The following is a 22,850-nucleotide window of genomic DNA, read 5'->3' as shown; positions in this document are numbered from 1 at the left end:
TCTGCATTAAGTGCCTACTATGTGCAAGGCACTGAGCTAGGTACTGGGGTTACAAATACAAAGGCATCACAGTGCCTTCCCTCAAGGAGCTTACATTCTGCTGAAGGGGTAGAGAGAATAAAACACAATCACTGATAAGTGAATACAAGATACCTACAGGTGTAATCTATGTCTGTGGGTGAATTTTAAGGTGCTTATATACCCTGGTTCATCCTGGGGACCTCTCACCCCAAAGACAAGGATCAAGTTTTCTCTCTCTCTAGCTCTGTTCCACCCTAGAATAACTCACAAGGAAATCTCTAAAACAAAGCTCAAATCTCCCTAAAACGTGGTGAATAGCATCCTTCTAGAAAATATGTTCAGTGTATGATATATCTATCATGTATAAGACAAATGTTTATTTTTCTGCAGCCAAAAATGTACAGTAAGATACTAAAAACTCAAAATTTAGGCATGAACAAATACGGCATCGAAAATATTTCAAAGAACCCATTTCACTCAGTATATTTTACCTGAAGGGTAAAGAGAATCTTGAGGGACTGCTGAATAGGTATTATGCATTCACTTCTGAGTCATATAGTCTAAGCAATTTATAAGGTTCTGATCTCCTAACTAGCTAGAGAAAGGCTTTCTTGAATCTTTTGGTTATCTTTCAGATGACTCTACTAGTGATCGTTTCTTCCAGGAAGTGTGCAACTGATAAAATCTTCCTCCCTCTGATTAGCAGAGATGAGAATCTTGAACTCAAGAACCCTTCACCCATAATATAGCTGCCAAGGCTAGAAATGTCCAATTCTCAAGATCACTAATCACCGACCTATACTCGAGTTCGAAAACAGCAAGGTGGCCAAGGACTAAGTCTCACCACGCAAGCATATCTCCCACTGCCTTGTGCACATGTAGCAAGCTTCTGTTTTGCAGCGCAAGGGCTGGGATCAAGGAGAAAAGAAATCTCCTCTTCCTTTGCTAGAAGTCCAAGAAAAAGTACCAGAAGAGTCCCAAAAAATAAAGGCGGATTATTTCTCCTCAGTTACTTTTCTAAACTTCAGAGAGGTGTAGTTTTTTTCACAAGAGTCTATGCTCGCTGACACTTGGTCACTGTACTTTGAGACAGGCTCTCCCCTCCCCTCCAGCAACTGGGGACTAATCAGAAGCTCCATTTATGCCAGTAAGGGATCAGATATCATTTTTTTTTTGCCACATTGGAGGGGCCCCACTTTAGCAAATCAGTAGTTTCTCCTGATGATCTCTGGTATAGGAAATTAATAAAAAATGGTGAGGTTGAGGGAAAGGGTGGCACTAACAACTGAGGGAGGGGAGCAAATCAACAGAAGGGACAGAGCACAGTAGGTCTACAACCATACTTTTCCTGGATGCTCTATTTCTATTAATGCAGATTTATGATACATTTCTTAATTTTATAGCCATCTTGCACTATTGATGAATATTCATGTTCCTGATGATTATAATATTTAGAGCCGGAGGAAACCTCAAAGATCACCTACTCAGCCTGCCTCATCTTATTAATGAGGAAACAAGAATCAGAGAGGTAGAGTGACCTGCTCCAAGTAAGAGACAAGATTTGAACTGAAGTCCTCAAATTTGTGACTTATTCTACTAACATGTCATGCTGCTGGTCAGCTTCAATTTTTTTCATAAGTATGGCCATTAAACCAGGTTTCCTGTGCTTGTGACTGGTTTTGTGAATCTCAAATAAGGATTTTAAATTCATCTCTATTAAGTTTCATATTGTTAGCTTGGGGTCATTGCTCCAACCAACTGATATTTTTGTGGATACTGATTGCATTTTCCAACTTAACAGCTATCTCTTCTAGCCATGTATTGATAAGGATTTGAAGTAGAGGGCTAGAGTAGATTACTCCTTCTACCTTAGTAGACATGAAATTGTCAACAAAGCAAGTTAAGAATTTTTCAGATGCTCTATTCTTAACAGAGACTTCCAGCAGGTTGATACAATAGTTGAAGATGGACATTGCTACTATATCTTGCCTCTGTGCTCATTTTGTGTTTTGTATTATGAAAGCATTATCTATATCCTCCATCTGTTTTATTAGTCTATGGTGTTAAGCCTCAGTGTCTCCATTAGGGCATGCTTCTCTCTTACATATGGGGCTTTTAAAGATACACTCAGGGTGTTGGAATAGAATTTCAGAATTATCAGCACAGATAGACTTAACTCTAAACCTCACAAACCACCAATGGGGTTGGTATAAAATACTGTCACAACATGTGAACTACCAAAGGAAGGCAAATACAGACAAAATAAAATCCTCTCCTTATTGTCTGCTTGCTGGTCAGAGGACCAGAAAATAATCACAGAGATACACCTAAATCAGAACTTTTCTCTAAAAAGGCAGGTCATCAAATTTTTCCTCCTGAGCCCTAGAGGCTTGACTCTTACTCTGCTAACAACTATAATTATCTAGTTGTGCTTGGTTACAACAAAGTAACTGCAGCATAATTATCCACCAGGAACCACTCTCTCTTTTCTAAACACCTGTGTTGCCATAGTCATCACAGTCGAGTCAAATAATAGCATGAATATTAACAGTATATTTCATCTAGTCCCCACAGACTGGGCTTCTCCAGTTACAGTGTGAATACCTAGGGACAGAGGACCAGCCAGCCCATTTAGATAGGCATCTCTAAGCTGAACTCTATACTGAGATTATCACCATCAAGTTCCCCTCAGTGGGGAGTTCTGGGTCTGGATTCCTGCACAGCACAATAACAAAGGCACAGATAACCCAAGGGACCAAGACACCATTTCTGTACTGAGCCATTCCTCCCAGAGGAATGGTAACCAGCTAACATACATGCAGAAACAAGAGAAGGAAGTACTCAGGCACCCCAGACCACACCACTTCACCTCTCTCACACACATCCTCTCGCTTCTACTCATTCTCATTCTAAAGCTCTTTCTGCAATAGCAACAAGGAATGGGTCAATTTTAATTTACTGTCAGTGAAATTACATATTCATCAAACTATGTGTTGGCTCTAGGTAGCCCCAGCAAGACAGAGAGGCTAGAATGGGCTTCAAGGGTATTGAGGGCAGCTGATGTCTTTCTACTCCCCACTGCCCGGGTCTCCCAATGCTAACTTCCTAAATAAAAAAAATTTAAAAACTCCTTCTATTTCTCTTTCTTTTTATCCTCTCCCAAACTCTCTCCACCATGCCTCAGTATCTTCCCCTTCCTCTTCTTCCTCTTCTTCTTCCTCTTCTTCTTCCTCTTCTTCTTCCTCTTCTTCTTCCTCTTCTTCTTCCTCTTCTTCTTCCTCTTCTTCTTCCTCTTCTTCTTCTCTTCTTCTTCTTCTTCTTCTTCTTCGAAATTGGAGTTAAGTGACTTGCCCAGGATCACACAGCTAGTAAGTGTTGTGTCTGAGGCCAAATTTGAAGTCAGGTCCTCCTGACTTCAGGGCCGGTGCTCTATCCACTGTGCCACCCAGCTGCCCCAAATAGACCTTTTTTGTTTGTTTGTTTTATGGTGCATATCTTCTTAACCTACAGTGATAACTGTTCATCTCTTTAATCAGATATTTCTTCTGTAAAAGATATGCCTTTCCATTGTCATGTTTTAGTCATTATCCCATCCCACTAAGTCTTAGTAATACCTTTGAGGTCATGTGTTTATCTTTGTGGTAAATTATGAAGATTAGTTTGGTTTTTATTACTCAGACTCAGTATTTTATATATAGCTATCTGATATCATAAGTAATGTTGTTCCCAGCCTTCTCTGTTATTTTCTCCTGTGAATTGGTAGGTAGCTCCTTCACCATCATCCTTCTGTGTCATGCTTATTACCTTCCACTTTTAAATTTTATGTACACATTTTTTTCCTTCTTCATAAATTTTGAGTTTAAAATCTTATAGTTTAGGGGCAGCTAGGTGGCACAGTGGATAGAGTACCAGCCCTGGAGTCAGGAGGGCCTGAGTTCAAATCTGGCCTCAGACACTTGGCACTTACTAGCTGTGTGACCCTAGGCAAGTCACTTAACCCCATTGCCAAACCAAAAAAAAAAAACTTACAGTTTTAGATTTTATGTATTTTTCTCTTTCCATCAAACTTCAGTTTAAAATATTCCACAATAACACCTAATTCAGCCAACAGAGTAAGTCAGCCCCCTAAAAATGCCGATTTTTTTTCCTGTTGCCTTTCTCTGTTTTTCAAAGTCACCAACTACTAAGTTCTCAAAGTTTGCATTTCCATATTTACCTTCTAATGAGTTATTTCCCTATTGTGTTTGCATGTGCACATAGAAAGGTTCATTAGTAATTTAATATGCCAAGAAACCTTTGGTTCTTGCAAATTATACCTGAGTGCTGTGATGCGATATAAAGAGAAGCAAAATCTTGTGCAGTGGGAACAGCATTGAATTTACAGAGAGAGGACCTTGGCTAGAGATTCAGATTTTCTGTTTACTAATCATGTGACCTCAGGTAAGTGACTTGCTTTCTCTTATATTGTTTGCTGCTTTATAAAATGAGAACTAAGTATAAAATTATATAATCATAACATAATGTAACTTTTGCAATATAAATTACAAATGAGGACTAAATATAAAAAAGACTTAATAAACTTTAATTTCTCTTCTAACATTGTATGAGCCTTTGTTTATATGACTTTATGTAGAATTAACTCTACAGGTAGTCACAGGGTTTGATGTTTTTCTCTTCAAGGCTGTGTCTGCAATCTAGAGAAGGTGCTACAATAGGCACCATTGCTTCAAACTAGAGCACTTGTCTCACTGTAATATCAGAGTTGTCTTCAATAGGAGGATTATGCAACCAAGTTCTCTGCTCTTAGATATGTATAGTATGGTTCTGGAGTCCACCACATTCATCTGAACACTATACAGCCTGCTGCTTGACTCTTTACATTTATCCTCACCATCTTGAGTCCTAGGGAAATCCAGGGGAGGATGTTTGAATTTTTTTTTATTAACTATTAAAATTATAACCCTCATACATTTATCAATTAGCTTAGAGAACCCACTCCAGTTTTTTAAAAAATGTTTGAGAGAAACCTCTTTCCCCATAAGATATGTATGTAGATGATATATTTACATATATATCACATATATATATATATATGCATATATATATATATATATATGATATGTACATAAGATGTGTCTATTTCCAAACCCAATCTCCTAGGTTTAAATAAACATCAAAGTTATGGGCTCTAAAATTTATTAACAATGTAACAAATTATAACAAAATTAATTTACAATGTTTTAGCTGTAAAAAAGCTCATAGTGAGAACCATTCCAGACTATCACTGTAATAGCAGATGACTTCTGATGACTTCCAAGAACATAGTCCCACCATTTAATTCACTTAAGATATCAATTAAAGCCTCTTCTCAAGAATTCACTTCATCCTCTTCAAGAGATGCTATTGTAGTTGCATCAGGAAAGATCTCTTCATCCTCTTTCTCTTTGTCCTCTGCAGCTTCTCTCAAGCCGTAACTCACCAGTTTCTCCAAAATGACGGATAAATTACCAATAACTGAAGATTCCATCTGGTTCTTAAAGTTACGACAACTCTAGCCTCTCCAGACTCCCTCCCCCATCCTTCATCATGTCAGTCAGAGCTGGTGGTCACTACCATTTTTTTTTAATCAACAGAAATAAGTTTATAAGCAGGGAAATGTGAAGAACTGATCAGAGAGGCCATTCATTTGGACCACTGGCTTGGGCTGTCAGTGATAGGGACAGTGATAGGCCCTTTCTTCCACCTGAAGAGTTTGGAGCGATAATGGTGATTGGCTTCCCCCAACTCTTTGGACACAGAGGGGAAAAAAGATGCTGTGGCTTGGCTTTTGTGTCTCACCCACCTCACCCATTATCACGTCTGCCTTCCTGTTCTGGCTATGTGTTCTACTTATGTCTGACCTGCATCAGGAAACTATTCCATCTTTCCTAAGAATCATTAGCAAAAAGAGCTGGAAGGCCCACACACTACCTGGGCCTGTCCTGGTGTCCTGCTCTGTCTCCGCGTTAACATCATGGGCATTGGGGAACTCTGGGTTACAGTGCCAATTCAGTGCCATTCATGTGCTTTGTGAACCTTGTATTTCTAAGGTAATGCCATGAAAATTATGAGCTGAGGGTTATAGTTATTATCCTCTTTCTACTTAAATTCAACCCAATTTAACCAACCGTGCCCTGAATCTGTGAGTTGTTTGCTTCCCAAAGCCAGCTGATTTCTTTTTCTTCTTAAAAAAAAGAAAAGAAATAATTTTATGGGGAAAACAAAACAAAATGATACATTTAATTCTATTTGTAGTTTTCCTGAGATGCTTATCTAGCCCTCATGTAAGATGAAAAGCATTACTCCAATTTTTAGAAGAATTGACTCTTTGTAGGAAAGTCTGTACTTCAGAATGTCTTGCTAAAAGTTTCAACCAGGGGGCAGCTAGGTGGTGCAGTGGATAGAATACCAGCCCTGAAGACAAGAGGACCTGAGCTCAAATCTGGCCTCAGACCAAATACTTGACACTTACTAGTTGTGTGACCCTGGGCAAGTCACTAACCCCCAATTGCCTATGAATAAAATAAAATAAAATAAAAGTTTCAACCAGTCACTGTCTTAATGGAAGTTCAATATGAGGGAAATAGATCCTGAGAATATAAGAAGAAATGAGAGATAGTAACTTAGAATTATCCTTAAAAGCTTAAATTTTAATGATGTTTTGCCTTTGGTGTCCCCTCCCCCCCAAAAAACCAACCCTCTAAAATCCATTGAGGTGAGCCATTCTTAAGTGACTTCCAAAAATGAGATCTTTTGCATTAAAAGATGAATGTTGTTTACTCAGGAAATTTACTCCCTGGAACTGACTTAAGGTCCTTAGATCTGTATTGAAGGCCCAAGCACATTTGTGTAGTCATCTCTAAGCAACACATGACAACTTGAACCAGTAGATGGCAGCATCATTTAAATCAACTAATGACTGATTTTTTAGAACACTGGCTTCATGTGGAATAAGTAACTTTAGGTGGGACCTGGCTTGAACAGCAAGAAACTTGTGATCAATTGAAGGGTGGGAAAATTATTTGACTCCTATCCAATTCTCCTTGTGGCCTTGTCTCCGACAAAATGACACCATAGCCTTAAACATTCCCCCATGCTACCCCTTCTCAGCTTTGACTTTTATCAATAAGCTTCTCAGAGCTTATTGATATGACCAAGACACCCACTACAGGTATGAAAGCTTTCTCAACCATGTCTCCCCTACTTCCATCACTTCCTGGCTACAGCAGACACTCCTCAGTGTCCAGAGCAATGATCATTGAGTAAGCCCACATACACAATTTTCTTTTCTCTTCTTTTTGGTGAGAAAGAGTGGACACCCATGGATGGATTGTGATTGTGATTACATTATCTCCTCCTGCAAACATAACCCTCTTTCAAACTTCCCTACCAGGCTCAAAATTATGACATTAATCTTTGACTCCAATGCCTCGCTTTCCCCCATGCCACCTGTCCAATAAGTTGCCAAACCACATCATTTCTAGCATCATAATTATCTCTCATACATATGTTTCCTCTCTACTTATCTAGATACTTCCAGTCCAAACTACTGCAATAGACTTCAGATTGGTTTCTCTGTTTCTAGTCTTGCCCCAAACTAATCCATCCCTTTTCCTCAAGCACAGGTCTGACCATGTCACTATCCTTCTCGATAAACTCCAGTGTCTCCCTAATGTCTCTAGGATGAAATGTTATTTCATCTTTATTTTATCTTCTTTTATTTGTATTTTTTCTGTTATGAAATCTATAATCATCAGTATAGCAGTTCATGTATACAATTTATGAACAAATAAATACACACATTATATGGGTATGTGCACAAAAATATTTACTTATAGGAGTACACAATAAAACAATGTATAGGCCATTACTGTAGAAGAAATGCTAAAAGCTATCATGACTCAGCAGCTCACAGCAATTCTCCCTTCTCACTTGAAAGAAACCAGGGTAAGAGAACATTTTCCCATTCATTTGAATTTCACTTATTCACACTGAATTCTAACTCAGTAGCCAGTTAAAAGATTTTATATCATTGCATAATAAATCAAAAGGAAACAATTATTGAATATCTGAGCAGCCTCTAATTCTGGGAAAGTGACCTTCTACCATGCCTAGAAGTAGACTTTGAATATAATGGAACCTGGCATAACATACTATACATGCTCAAAGGTGTTGGTCCTCATGGCTCAGTCCCCCCAATATACAAATCCAGTTTATATCACAATTTTTTTCTTTTTTTAAAGGAATTTATATATTTATTTAGTATTTTGTTTTTCCTCAATTACACATAAAAACAATTTTCGATATTTGTTTTTCAAATTGAGTTCCAAATTCTTTTTCTACCTCCACACCCCTCTCATTGAGAAGGCAAGTATTTTGATGTAGGTTATACATGTGTAGTCATGCAAAAGATATTTCCACATTAGTCATGCTGTAAAAGAAACAGACCAAAACACAAACCTTAGAAAAATAAAGTTAAAAAAATGCTTCATTCTGTATTCAGATTCCATCAATTCTTTCTCTGGAGATGGATGGCATTTTTCATCAAAAGTCCTTCCGAGTTGTCTTGGATCATTGTATTGCTGAGAATAGCTAAGCTGTTCACAGTAGTATATCGTAATTTCTAAGACTCTCTCGTGAGTACCTGCATTTCATGAAAATAAATGCCTACAAAAATTAATAAAGGTGGTTAACCACCTTTTTTTTGTGGTAACAAAGAACTGGAAATAAAGTAAATGCCCATCAATTGGGAGAATTACTAAATAAATCGAAAGGCATGAATGTAATGAAATACTATTGTGATGTAAGGAGTATTTACTATAGAGAACTCAGACAAGCATAGGAAGACATATGAATAGATGCAGAATGAAGTGCACAGAATCAGGCAAACAATATACTACAGTACTACAGTATGACTACAGTATAAGTGGAAAGAATAAAATAAATAGCCAAAAAAAAAAAGAGGACAGTGAACATTGTAATTTTAAGGACCAAGGTTGGCCCCAAAGAACAGGGGAAAAAATGTAGATATACTTTCCTTCCTTCTTTGGAGAGGGGAGGAATATGAGTATGGAATACAACAAATACAATCAGATATAATCAGACTGTTAATGGGTTGGTTAACCTTTCTAAACTTTTTTTTTATCATCTATTTCTTATTTAAATAAAATAATAATAATAGCTACCATTTACATAGTATCTGCTATGTACCAGGCACTGTGCTGAGCATTTTGGACATATAACTTCATTTTGATCCTCACAACAGCTCTGGTAGGAAGATGTTATTAATATACTCATTCTACAGATGAAGAAACTTGGGCAAACAGAGGTTGAGTGACTTGCCCAAGGTAATGCAGCTTTTGAGAGTCTGAAGACAGATTTCAACTCAGGTCTTCCTGACTCCAAGTCTAGCATTCTATCAACTGTGCCACCTAGCTGCCTTTGTTACAGAGGACAGTTTACTAAGGCGAGGGAAGAAAATACTGTTTTGTTCCTTCATACAAATGTGTATATATATATATATATATATATATGTATATATATATATATATATATATATACACATATATACATATATAGATGTATATATATGTATATATATATACACGCACGCACACACATATATACATATGTATGTATGTATGTATGTATGTATGTATGTATGTATATGGTGTCTTTGAGGCCATGCAGTCCAAAACCCTCATTTTACACATGAGGAAACTGAGGCTTAGAAAAGTAAAGAGACTTGCTTATGGTCATCTACATAGGAAGTGTTAGAAGCAGGATTGGACTCAGGTCCTCCAATTCCAAAGCCAGTCTTCTTTCCACGGAAACACCATGAGGCTACCAGGATGCATATTAAACATGATGAAAATGGAAGCAGAAAAAGTGAGTTCCCCTTTGGCAAATTATTTCCCCTCCACAAAGAAAGTCCTCAAAAGCTCAAGTGATGAAAGAGATCAAAAGGAAACTGAATGCACATTAAACGTGGTGAAAATGGAAGTGGGAAAAGTGATCTCCCCACTGAACAAGTGGAAATTCAGCTTGGCAGAATACAATGTGATGGCATCATCAGCTCAGAGTGCACATTGAAGCCAAGACAAGCCACAAACCAAGAGTTTTTCCAAGGACTGGAACATACTACTGAGGGAGATTCAGTGGAATCTAAATGAAAACAGAAATTGTCAAATCTCTCTTCTACTACAATCTAAGTTACCCTAAGACAGGCCTTTAATAGGTACCCCCACAACAGCAATAACACCCTGTTTTCCATGTTAGCAAGGCTCAAAGGGAAATCCATAGGGCTGAAATTGCCCACTTTTACTTGACCATATAAAGAAAATAAAAATTGAGCCCAGTCTATTATTAAAAGTCATCCTTGATTCATTGAAGATATAGTTGTACCTATCTTATTTTTCATCTAGTTCAGTTCTGTCTTACATAACAGGAATGAAATCACAGAATACTAGAATGCTAGAAAGGGGTAAGTACATTGGAAATCATTTCAGTTCAATAGTTCAGTTCCAAAACTTTATATTCAATCATAGTATGTTCTTTGGTTCAAATATACACAGAGATATACAATACACATATATGTGAATGTATACAGCAGCCTATTACAGGCAAGGTACAATGGAAGGAAGGAGACAGAGAGGGTCACACCTGGCCACTGAACAAGTAAGATGCCAGCAGATGGAGGAAAGCATTGTAGACACACAACTACAAGGAAGTAGGAGATAGCAGGATGGGACTAAAGCAGTCAGATTTGGACCAAAAATAAGCTAGAATACTTATCACCTCTGCATTTTTAGGCAAGTCACTTAAATATCTGAGAGCATTAGGTTTTCCTCAATAAAATCAAAATAATATTAGTTTATTGTGTGTTCACAAGAGTTTGCAAGAAGCATTTTGTAAACCTTAAATTTTTGCATAAATGTAAGTTATTATTATTATTGCAATCATTACACTGCTATAGGCAAAAGTAGATGAGGACAGGAATTTTGGTGGTTACAATGGGATTGGAAAGGATGGGCAGGTGGAAAGAGCTATTTCATAGGTAACTGATGAGATATGATGATTGATTAGATTTGCACTATCATGTGCTAGATGCTGGAGAGATACAAGATTGCAGGAGGAATCCCTTTTACACACAAAACTTAATTCAGAATATATCTAATTTAGTTGCCTTTTTAACAAATAAATCAAATGAAGATTTTTTAATGGTATTTTCTAAAACTAATGTGGAAACTAAGAATAAGAAAGGAGAAAGTGAAGGGAAATCCCATACTAAGAAGTGAAAACCACACTCAGCACTATTTAAGAGAGAGTGGCTTAGAGGCCACATAACCCAAGAAGCTGAGACAAAGGCTCACTGGTCTCCCAGCTCAGCCAAACCCAAACCATCCTCAGTGTCATCATGACCTCCTGGACCTTTTTGCCAGTTGCCCTGGTGCTGCTCTGCTCCAGCACCCTCTGCTCCCTGGGCTGTGACCTGACTCAGGGCCTTCTGGAAACTTCTCACTCCTGGACCAAATGAGTACATTTTCCCTAGTGCCATGTTGGAAGGACAGGACCAACTTCAACTTCCCAAAGGAAACCATGGAAGACAGCCAGCTCCAGAGGGAAAATGCCACAATCATCGTTCATGAGATGCTCCAGCAGGTCTTTACCATCTTTAGCCTGAATGCCACTCCTGTAGCTTGGAATCAGACCCAGCTCATACAACTACTCAGTGGCCTGGATCAGCAGCTGGAAGAGCTGGAGACGTGTGTTGGACAGGATGTGGAATGGGAAGAGCCTTCCTTGGGAAGTGAGAACCCCAGGCTGGCCCTGAATACCTACTTCCAGGGAATAAGGCAGTACTTACAAAGTAAAGAATATAGCCGCTGTGCCTGGGAAATCATGAGAGTAGAGATCAGGAAGGCCTTTCTGTTCATGAATAAAATCACAAGGAAACTCAGGAACTGAGAATGAAGAATTGGACTCTAAGAACATTTCAGCTCCTTGACTAATTTCCTATTTCCTGAAACCCAGCATTCAATAGTTAAAAAGGACTGTCATTTCTTTATCAATTGGAAAACATCTGAATTCACTCTATTATTTTTATGTTTTGGGTTTTTTTGCGAGGCAGTTGGGGTTAAGTGACTTGCCAGGGTGTCACAGCTAGTAAGTGTTGAATGTCTTAGATTTGAACTCAGGTCCTCCTGACTCCAGAGCTGGAGCTCTACCCACTGAGCCACATAGCTACCCTTGCTGGATTGTTTTAAAAATAATTTAAGGTGTCATTTGTTAAAAATGTAAGATCTAAGAATACAGAGAAGTTTCATCTGTGCTCAGTAGCTAAATAGTTGTAATGTTTTATGATTGATATTGATATTTATTTTGTTATATTTGTTATATTATTTTACCTTTATATAATATTTGATATAATATTTGAAATAATAATTGATATTTATTTATTCTGGTCATAATTATTATTCATTGAGGAAAGTATATATTTATATGATATTAATAATGTCATTTTTATATTAAATATAATTTTTAAGAAACCATTTGTCCAATTATTTTTTACTAAATTAACTCTCACTGAAAAACTAACTAGATGTTCTCAAGGGAATGGATAACAGATTCAATGGAACAATTCAATTCAAGCAACATTTATTAAGCACTTACTCTATACAAGATACTAAAGGAGATACTGGTAACAGAGAAGAAAAATTTTCCAGTTCTTTCCCTCAGAAAGCTAATAGTCTAATGTAGGGTTCTTAGCCTTGGATCCACAGGGTCTGTGGATAAATTTCAGGAGCTTTTGAATTTGGATAAGAAAAAGATTACATCTTTAATTTCTCTAAACTGTAATTGTAATTTGGCATTCTCTTCAACTGCCAAAAAAATTTATTCTGAGGAGTCCATAGGCTTCACTGTACTTTCTAACCCCCACACAAAACAAAGAAACCCTCTTCTAATGAGAGTATGCAACACGTACCCAAAAACAAATGACTCAAGAGAAGATGAAATAAAGGCAAAAAGATAGAGGGCCAAAAACAAGTGGTCCAATAGAATTTTATGAGGGAGAGAACACCTTTAGCTGACAGAGTGAAGGTCAGCTTCCTGGAGGAGGAGGCATTGGAACTGAACCTTGAAGGAAAAAGAACATTCCAGAACTATTCTTTGTGAGCTCCAGCAGATCTTGTTGGTCAAAAACAACCCCAAAAAACTAAAAAAAAAAAAGGTTTTTAGAAAGAATTTTATGTTGGTTCAGCAGAGCAGGAAGCCAGAAAACATATAACTCCCTCCCCTTAATCTCTGTTAAATTTCATATTATATAGAGTTCAAACGAGGGTGCAGGATGAGTAGCCTGCACATAAGTAGGTTGCTTGAGATGTGTATCAGCACATAAGTATAAGCATTCAATAAAATTTGGATGAAGCCAAAACTCAAGCTACTGGGGAGCCCAAAATACAAACTTTTTGGGTAGACCCAAAGACCCAGGTGAGCAGACCCAAAACAAGCATGCTGGCGTCCCTGGACAGTCTCAGAGGTCAGGTTGACTCATGGTTTGGGATTACACAGTTTCTAGTCACATAAAGCTAGATTCAAACAATATTAATAAATAATCAAGAATTTTCCCAACAATCTTTAAGCACTTCAACCAGAATGCCTCTCCTGCTGCTTGGAATAACTCAGCAGATTGGATCAGCAGCTGGAATGGCCACCAAGGTGTTTTAAGCAGATGAAATGGGAAGAGCCTTCCTTGCAAAATTAGAACACCAACTTGGCCCTGAAGAGCTATTTCCAAGGATTAAGTCAATATCTTAAGATTAAAAAGGACAGTTACTCCTCATGGGAATCAGGGGAGGCACTTTCTGTTATGAGGAAACTAAGGAAGAAAAAATTAGCTTTCTAAACATTTCAGCTTTTTAGCTAAGTTAATGTTTCTTAAAACCATGCAGCTAATCATTGGGATAGAGTGTGTTGTTTTTTTTTTTTTTTATCAAGTGAGGTGCATCTTAATTAGCTGAAGTATTTAACACCATGTAAGCTGTCATTTGGATACTGAAAAGGGGTTAGAACACAGAGCTACCTCAGTAGCTAAACAACTTCAATTTTTGCAATTTACATTTCTTTATTTCTACTATTCATGCTTGTTTAATACTTATTGTTTGTTGAGGAACAAGTCTGTACAGTATCTGAAATGATATTCACAATGAGCCTACAATGAGTCTATTGATATGTTTTCCCACATTATTTGAAGTTTTAAAAAAATACTTTATGTGCCCTTAGTTATGAACTGTTTTACTAATGACTCTCATCCTGCAATAAAAATAGTTATTTGTTTATTTATTTTGGGGATGAGGACTTTGAAGTTTCTTTTTTTTTCATTTTTTAATTAATTTATTTTAATTTATTAACAATCACTTCCATAAGCTTTTCTGTTTTAAGTTTTTCTCCCCCTCTTTCCCTGCCCACCTCCCCAAGACAGTGCACAATCTGATATAGACTATACAGATACATTCCTATTAAACATATTTTCACATTAGTGATGTCATAAGGAAGAATTAAAACCAATAAGAGGAACCACAAGAAAGAAAACAAAGCAAAACAGAAGAAAAAAATAGCAAATAACATTATTTGATCTGCATTCAATCTCCATAGTTCTTTCTTTAGATGTGGATAGTATTTTCCATCATGAGACCTTTGGAGATGTCTTAGATCCTTGCATTGATGAGAAGGGCTAAGTCTATTAATGTTAGTCATCGCACAACTTGGCTGTTACTATGTACAACGTTCTCACTTCACTCAGCATCAGTCCATACAAGTCTTTCCACATTTTTCTGAAGTCAGCCTGTTCATCATTTCTTATAGCACAATAGTATTCCATTACATTCATATACCACAACTTGCTCAGCCATTCCCCAATGGATGGGAATCCTCTCAATTTCCAATTCTTTGCCACCACAAAAAGAGCTGCTATCAACATTTTTGTACATGTGGGTTCTTTTCCCATTTTTATGATCTCTTTGGGATACAGCCCTAGAAGTACTATTGCTGCATCAAGGGATATGCACATTTTCATAGCCCTTTGGGCATAGTTCCAAATTGTTGTCTAAAATGGTTAGATCATTTCGCAACTCCACCAACAATGCATTAGTGTTCCAATTTTCCCACACCTTCTCCAACATTTATCATTTTCCTGTTTTGTCATGTTGGCCAATCTGATAGGTGTGATGTTCAAATACAAATGGTTATTAAAGTCTTACTAAAGGAGGTAGCTTGGAATAATGGGTAGAGAGCTCAATTCAAAGCCAGGCTTTAAACCCTCCCTTTGACACATACTGACTGAATGATCCTGGTAAGTGGCTTCACTCATCAGTTCTCCAGGCAACTTTCTAAGATTACCAATTGCATACAAGGTGCTAGTCTGCATTGGTAGAGAGAGTTTCCTCACTTGTTTAGTTCCCTCTAACAATAATATCAGAGATCCAGTCCCTATCCCTATATGCAGACAACTGTGTCAGATGCTAGAAATACAGAAATGAAAAATGGTATGGTCACTGCCCTTGGAAAGCTTTCTTTTAAGTACCATTTACTAGGGCATATAGGGCACCTACACAGAAAATTATGGTAAGGATCATATTATGGGGAAAAGATGAGATCCAAAGAAAATATTCAAGAAAAATAAATCTCTCTCTCTCTCTCTCTTTTTTTTTTAAACCAGATAATGACAGGGAGGAGACTGGGGAAAGCTTCACAGAGGAGACAACACTGAAGCTGGTCCTTGAAGGAAGAGAAGGACTCAGGAGGAGAAGCTGTGGAGGAAGGATTCAGAGCACCACAGAGATGAGAGAGTAGAGTAGAGGATGGGTGATTAGTGTGGACTAGAATCCTTGAAAGGTAACAGTGTGAAAAAGGCAGATTTTTGGAACCAGACTGTTAAAATCTTGTAAATGCAAGCACAATAAGTTTATATTCTATCCTAATGGCAATAGGGAGCCATTGAAGGTTTGGGACGATAGGAAGAATGACATAGTGGATAGAAAGCTGGCCACAGAGTCAGAAACTCATGAGTTCAACTTCTGCTTCAGATTCATTCTGTATTTGTGACCTTGAACAAGTCATGATTTCTCAGTGCTCTATGCAATTCTCTGAGTCTATAAGCTATACGAGTAGGTGCTGAAGTGAACTAATAGAAGGAATTTCTCCACTGGGAATCCCATATCTCATTGAAATCTCAGGCCCATTCGAAAATATCCTGTATTATGGTTCATGGTTTTGAAAATCCTTCATATCTTATGCATTTGCTGTGATAGAATAATTTTTTTAAATGTCACAAACAGATACCTAAATTGTACACTGAGTATCTTTATGGAAATTCATCCCGTTATCCACATTTAGGGGGAACCTAGAGATGAGCTATATTAAACTTTGTTTTAGAGTTGTTGTTTCCTGGAGAAAAAAATGGAATTATTTTAGATCAGATGTGGGGAACCTGAGGCCTTGAGGCCACATGTGTGGGCTTCTATCTGAGTCCAAGTTTTACAGAACAAATTCTTTTAGTAAGGCGATTTGTTCTACAAAGTTTGGATTCAGTCAAAGGGCCTCACTTGAGGACCAGAGGGCCACATGTGGCTTTGAAGCCACAGTTTCTCCACAACATATCTAGGTCTTTTCTTCCTCCAAATGAATTTTGTTACTTTTTTTTTTCTTTAAGCCAAAGACAAGGTTTATTAGAACATCTGTTATATTGGGCAGACTTTTAAGGAGTCTGAACATTTATAAACTGTTGGCTAGATTATAAGAATCTGAGCACCTTAATGGAGACAAGATAGACCTTATATACAGAAAGACTATGGGAGGAATCTAGGAGTGGCCAAGTAGTTTGGGGTGACTGGAGGAGAGGTCTAAGGAGATCTGGATGGGAGTGGCCAGTAAGCTGGGGTGAACTCTGAACTCCTGGGACCTGGACCAGGTGGTCAAGGGAGAATGGAGCCTAGTTAGGATTCAGGGTGGGAAATGGCCAGGGAGGTAAAACAATGAGGGCCAGGCTAGGTTAAGGGTAACAGAGAATTGAGAGACTGAATGTAGCCACAATGAAAGGCCAGTTGATAGGATCATAGCTTCAGGTGAATATCAGAGATTTGACTATGTGGGAAAGTCCAAGATTTTTCCTTTTTGGGGTCTAGCTCCCATCCTCATCATTACCCCTTCAAACAAATGGGACTCAAATTCTTTTGGGGTAAGAGGCGAAGGTCTTGGCTTCTGAAACTGCTTCCTGCTGGCAAGGGGCTTAGAGCCGTCCCTGACTCAAGAGGGTCCCAATGAGGAGGTTGACTGGGACTGAGCACAGGCTGCATCCAAGGAATGATGGGGGAACATTGGCTGGTACTTGCTGTTTGCTATAAACGATAGGTGAATGGCCGCTAGTCTAGAAGACGCAAATCTGACAGAAAAGATTGCAGGGCTCAGATATGACAGGATAAAACATCCTTAGCTCTGTTTGGATTCAGATAACTCGGTTTTCCAACCATGCAGTATCAAATCCACCTCATAGCCAGACTCAGGAATAGCCAGGTGGGTAACATTCCTTTTCAAAAAAACATAATGGGGAAACTGAGCCAGGAAGAGCTATTCTTAGATTGAGGCTAAAAGTGTCCTCTCAGCTTTGCCAGATGCTGACTTTCCACCAGTATTACATTCTCTCTGTGGCATTCCTCTTGGATGGTTGATTATTGATTATTGATGGATTATTATGATCCATCAGACAACTCAAAATAAATCCCACCAACTTTTATCTCAAACAACAAATTTCACTAATCACAGTTTAGTAAAAACTTTTCCAGCATTTACATCTCAAACTTAAATTTGTCCTGGTGTAAAAAGCCAATTGTTAGAGATTATTTCTATATACTTGCAAATTCTCAGCAAGCCATAATCCAAATAAGCTTTTTGACTAGTTTACACATTAAAACAATAACCAACAATAGCCAAATTATTTTAGCGGTAACCAAATTATGAAAAGTTGTTTAACATAACTGATACAAAAAGTTCACCAATTTGAAACTTGAAATAAACCCATTACCAGTCAGGTTACTTTAGTTTTGTCAAATGCGTTTCCAAATTACTTTACACAGAGAATTAACATCTCATCATTAACAGTCAAAACTACAACTTTAAAAGTTGGAGGCCAGCTTCTTTACATTGAGGGAGATATGCTGAACCTGGGAGATCTTCCAGGCAAAGATTGCCCCAGGACCCAGGCCATTGCCAGTGGGGCCCAAGCTGTAGCTGCTGACCCCCCCCCCTTTCCCAGGCGGGGGAGGGTGAAATAAAGGTGAGAGGTAAAGGGTGAAACTCTCTTCTCTTATGAGAGGGGTTAACAGATACCCTCTTGACTCAAGGGAAGGAAGTAACCAGGTTATTCAGAGGTGTTTCAAAACTCCTTAATGATCAATCATAAAACCTCCAGAATCTGCCAAGATATTTTTAGTTGTTCTAATTTTTCCCTGTAACCTCCATGAAGGAGGATTCAGGGGTGTAGAAGGAGGGAGTAAGTAAGCCTCAGGGAACCAAAAAGCAACTGCAGTTTTCCTCAATTCCCCAGCACCTAGAGAATTGACAGAATTGGGCATACACTTCCAGATAGGGCGTCTGTCTTTGTCCTCTGTGCTGTAGAAGGTGTACCCAGGTCCATGGCCTTGAACTGACCCAGTGGACCAAGAGCCTGAGAGTGTCAGGCCAAGTGAGAGATAGCTTTGTAACTGTCTGCCTGAAAAGCACCTCCAAGCCTTGGTGCTTGGAGAGTGACCCCAACTGCAGGGCAAGAGGTGGGGGGGAGGCTTACATACCTTCCTGTCTTGGCTGGATAAGAACTTGGGCTTAGGCAGTTTCCCCATATGGGCCACCAAAATGTTGAGGTTTAATAGTTTAAGGGTGCTGGGACCCCAATATCACAACATGTGGATCCTGTCTGAAAGAATTAAACCCAAGCCTTCTTTCAGCCAAAAACAAGGTTTATAGAACATTCATCATATTGGGCAGACTCTTAAGGAGTCTGAACATTAGTAAGCTACTGGCTAGATTTTAAAAATCTGAGCTGTGACTAGATTATAAGAATCTGAGTGAATTTTGTTACTTTTACTTTGCTCTGAAATGTGTCTATCCCTTTGGTAGTTTGATAAGCATGGCATTCAATCTGCAAATTAACTTTGGTCATATTGCCATTTTTTATAATATTGACACAGCCCAGTCATGAGCAGTCATGAGCATTCCTTCATCCACTTAAGTTGTTCTTTGTTTCCCTGAGGAACAATTTGTAAATGAATCTATACACACAATGAGTTTGCTTTGGTAGATTGTCTCCCAAATATTTTATGCATTTTGATGCTATCTAGAATGAGAACAATCTTCTCTACTAAAACTTCCTAGAATGCGTTAATATTGTATAATGTAATATAATAATATATACAACATAACATAATATAATAATATTGTATAATTTTTGTGGGGTTATTTTGTATACTAAAAATTTGCTAAATTTATTTAGTTTGGTCAGTTACTTTACTGATTCTCCAGGATTTTCTAAGTAAACTATCATATCATCAGGAAATAGCATTAGTGTTGCTTACTCTTTGCCCATCTTTATGCCTTTAACTTCTATCTCATATTGTACTATTACTGCTAGAAGTTCTAAAACTATATAAAAAACGAGTAAAGGGGGCATCCCTTCTTTACTCCTACATTTATTGGGAAATCTTCTAGTGGAGGAAAACAAAGGGAAAGAATTATACTGAAATATAATTATCAAAGAACTTTTTAAGCTTTTACTTAGTGTTTTATTTTTCCCTAGTTACACCTAAAACATTTTTAACATTTGTTTTTAAAACTTTGAGTTCCAAATTCTCTCCCTTCCTCCTCACCCCCTCCCATTGAGAAGACAAGCAATTCCCTGTAGGTTATACATGTGTAGTCATGCAAAACATATTCATAATAGTCAGGTTGTGCAAAAAAAAAAAAAACCAGACATGAAAAAACTAAAGATAAATAAAGAAAGTAAAAACTGTTTCTTTTTGGCTGCTTACAATATTTTCTCCTTGACCTGGGAACTCTAAAATTTGGCTATAATATTCCTGGGAGTTTTCCTTTTGGAATCTATTTCAGGAGGTGCTCAGTGGATTTTAAAAATTTCTATTTTACCTGCTGGTTCTACAATATTAGGGCAGTTTTCCTTGATAATTTTTTGAAAGATGATGTCTAGGCCTTTTTTTAAATCATGGCTTTCAGGTAGTCCAATTATTTTAAAATTCTCCTGGATCTGTTTTCCAGGTCAATCATTTTTCCAATGAGATATTTCACATTGTCTTCTATTTCTTCATTCTTTTGGTTTTATTGTATTGTTTCTTGGTTTCTCATAAAGTCATTACCTTCCATGTGCTCCATTCTAATTTTCAAGGAATTATTTTCTTCAATATGCTTTTGGACCTCCTTTTCCATTTGGCCAGTTCTGCTTTTTAAGTCCTTTTTCTCTTCATTGGCTTTTTGGACCTCTTTTGTCATTTGGTCTAGTCTCTTTTCTTAAGGTATTCTTTTCTTCAGTATTTTTTTTCTGTGTATCCTTTACTGTTGACTCATTTTCCATGATTTTTAAAAAATTTATTTTATTTTTAATTTATGGAATAAAGCAAGCATTTCCATAACATAGTATAAAAGATGGTTTACACTGCAAATCTCTTATGTACGACTTGCTATTCCTTTTAAATATATAAAAGTTATCATGTAAATTTGTTTCTTTTTTTTCCTCCACTTTCCCACATTGGCTCCCATTAGATACAAATAGGTATATGTATGTAAAATTATTCTATACATATTTTCAGTTATCAGTTCTTACTTTGGATGCAGATAGCGACTGTCTTTCTTCATATGTCCTTTGTAATTAATTTGGGTATTTATAATAGTCAAAATGACTTATTCACTCAAAGTCATTCTTACAATATTGCTGTTATTCTATACAGTGTTCTCTTGGTTCTGCTCATTTTGCTCTTCATTATTTCATGCAAGTTTTTCCATATTTTTCTAAGATCATTGAGTTCATTGTTTCTTATATCACAGTAATATTCCATGCACCACAAATTTTCCAGCCATTTCCCAATTGATTGGCATCTCTGCAATTTCCAGTTCTTTGCTACCACAAAGAGAGCTGCTACAAGCATTTTAGAATATATAAGTTCTTTTCCTTTTTCCCTAATCATCTTTGGAAATAGACCTCGAAGTGGTATTGCTGGGTCAAAAGGTATAGGCAGTTTAATAAATAACTCTTTGGACATAATTCCAGATTGCTTTCCAGAATGGTTGGATCAGTTCACAATTCTACTAACAATGAATTAGTGTCTCAATTTTTCCACATCCCCTCCAACATTTGTCAGTTTTCCCTTCAATCATTTTAGCCAATCTGGTAGGTGTAAGATGATACTTCTAGGTTGTTTCAAATTTGAATTTTCTGGTCAATAATGATTTAGAGCATTTTTTTCATATGACTATAAATTGCTCTGATTTCTTCATTGGAAAACTGCCTTTTCATATCCTTTGAGCATTCATCAATTGGGGAATGACACATATTATTACAGATTTCACAAAATTCTTTACATATTTGAGTTGAGACCTCTGAGAAACTATCTATAAAACTTTTTCCCCAATTTTCTGCTTTCCTTCTGATCCTGGCTACATTTGTTTTATATGTACAAAAACTCCTTTACGTAATGCACTAGAAATTATTCACTTTATACCTAACTTTGATCTCTATCTCTTATTCTTTCATAAATTCTTTGTCTATCCATAAGCCTGATAAGTAATACATTCTGTGTTCTTCTAATTTTCCTGTAATCTCTCTTTATATTTATGTTATGTAACCCTTTTGACCTTATCTTGGTAAATGGTATAAGATATTGCTCTATGCACAGTTTCTGCCACACTGCTTTCCAGTTTTTCTAGTGGTGTTGATCTAATTAGTAGGGTCTTATTAAGTTCATTCTCTGAACCAAATGTCAGTGCATAATGGACAATTATTTTCACAATGGTCTTGCTCAATGGCAAAAGCTTATCACATTCACTGATAGCACAATCTTTCCTTTACAAGCTGTCTGTTCTTTAGTTTTGGAATCTACACATCGTCTTTCACCTCCATTTCTAATCTGCACTTCCAGTTTCTACAGTTCTTGTGTATAGGCCATAATTCAAGCATTGCAGACCATCAGATTTTTAACTGCCTGCAGGTCTTCTTGAGTACTCAGTGAAAGGGGTTTGCATATTCCCTCTTGCAACCAGGTTTCAAAATCCAGTTTTTCTTGAATGCTGCTGTCTGGCTGCTGTGTGGGGCCCCGTGCTAGACAATGCAGAGCTCACACGACCCACTGCTGCTCCATGGCTCTGGCCCCCACGCACCCATGTTGGTGCTCCATGCTCTACACCAGCCCACGGTGCCCTGCAGTCCACTTGGGTCTGCTTGGTCCTCTTGGTCAGGAGTCTGTCTGTGATCCCCTCATGATTTTCTTGTATCACTCTTTCCCCAATTTTTCCTCTACTTCTCTTACTTGATTTTCAAAATCCTTTTTGAGCTCTTTCATGCCTTGAGACCAATTCATATTTTTCTTGGAGGCTTTGGATGTAGGAGCTTTGACTTTGTTGTCTTCTTCTGAGTATAGGTGTTGATCTTCTTTGTCAACAAAATAAGATTCTGTAGTCTAAGTTTTTTCTGCTGTTTGCTCATTTCCCAGCCAATTACTTGACTTTTTAACTCT

At 37.5% G+C, this 22,850-nt stretch overlaps 1 pseudogene; it reads left to right on the top strand.

Moving 5' to 3' along the window:
• The first annotated feature begins 11,476 nt into the window (after positions 1-11,476).
• On the top strand, positions 11,477-12,027 carry LOC110199248 (interferon tau-2-like; annotated as a pseudogene).
• The last annotated feature ends 10,823 nt before the right edge of the window (positions 12,028-22,850 follow it).

This window comes from Phascolarctos cinereus, unplaced genomic scaffold (genome assembly GCF_003287225.1).
Source record: "Phascolarctos cinereus isolate Bilbo 61053 unplaced genomic scaffold, phaCin_HiC Scaffold_4;HRSCAF=312, whole genome shotgun sequence".
NCBI lineage: Eukaryota > Metazoa > Chordata > Mammalia > Diprotodontia > Phascolarctidae > Phascolarctos > Phascolarctos cinereus.
The sequence above is the reverse complement of the archived record's forward strand: the minus strand, read 5'-3'. Positions and strand labels throughout refer to the sequence as shown.